The 861-nt window shown below is 39.8% G+C and overlaps 1 protein-coding gene across 1 annotated transcript in view; it reads right to left on the bottom strand.

Moving 5' to 3' along the window:
- Nucleotides 1-583: 583 nt before the first annotated feature.
- The window catches only part of slc2a1b (solute carrier family 2 member 1b), a gene marked incomplete in the record, with an annotated part of 18,500 nt that continues 18,222 nt past the window's right edge, over nucleotides 584-861 (bottom strand). The window contains 1 exon segment of the mRNA XM_014009543.1: nucleotides 584-861.

Here is an 861-nt window from a genome sequence, read left to right as displayed (position 1 = left end):
TTTAGAGAAGTTGTACTGTACTGTTACTTTACTGTAAAACTGACACYTTAAGCCAGATTACACATCTGCTGTTTAAATAAAGAAAACCATCACTTTTAATTCTAACAATTGAAATATTTAGTCAGGAGGATCATTTTACTACTGGAGGGGGGTGGGGTGGGGTTACAGCAGGGTGGACAAAGCACTTCCTGTGGTGGCCATGACCACCCCCTGGCTCCGCCCCTGCACCCATTAATTTCAGCTTGCCAACTGCAGAAGTACTCTCTGTGTGGTTTATTAGAGATGGACAGGAAGTGGAGAACGGGGAACTCRTGGACAGTTTTGCAATTATCCTCTGCTTCTGAATGGAGGATGTGGACAAAGACTTGTGTGTGCACCTACACAACAGGTTGCAGCAGAACACTGACGCAGCACAGCAGACATATTTACCAAAGCAGCCCATCGCCCAGACATGGCCCCTCTGAAATGACGAGGTTTAGCTCGATATCTGTCAATCTGTGTGAGTAATACCCATTTTTGTGTTTGCTGTTAAACAGAGAAATAAACCATGAAGCCATCCACCCCACCAACAAACACAAAGCACTGATTTGTTTGTAATTTATTTATTCAATAAACCATTTACAAGTGACTGTTGGACATTTACTGCCTCAGTCAGTTCCACTCCAACGCCACACACACACAAACATTTTTTTAATAGTAACAAAGAATAAAATACGATTTGTGCTCTAAAATGAAACAAGTAAATCTTTACATGTAAAAGCTAACTTTTTTTTACAGTTTACAGTAAAACCACAACATCTAAAAAGGCATCAAATCAGAACAGAAAAATATCTAAAGTCTTACAGCTCTACAATATTAATA

This window comes from Austrofundulus limnaeus, unplaced genomic scaffold (assembly GCF_001266775.1).
Source record: "Austrofundulus limnaeus strain Quisiro unplaced genomic scaffold, Austrofundulus_limnaeus-1.0 Scaffold59, whole genome shotgun sequence".
In the NCBI taxonomy this organism is placed as follows: Eukaryota; Metazoa; Chordata; class Actinopteri; order Cyprinodontiformes; family Rivulidae; genus Austrofundulus; species Austrofundulus limnaeus.
The sequence above is the reverse complement of the archived record's forward strand: the minus strand, read 5'-3'. Positions and strand labels throughout refer to the sequence as shown.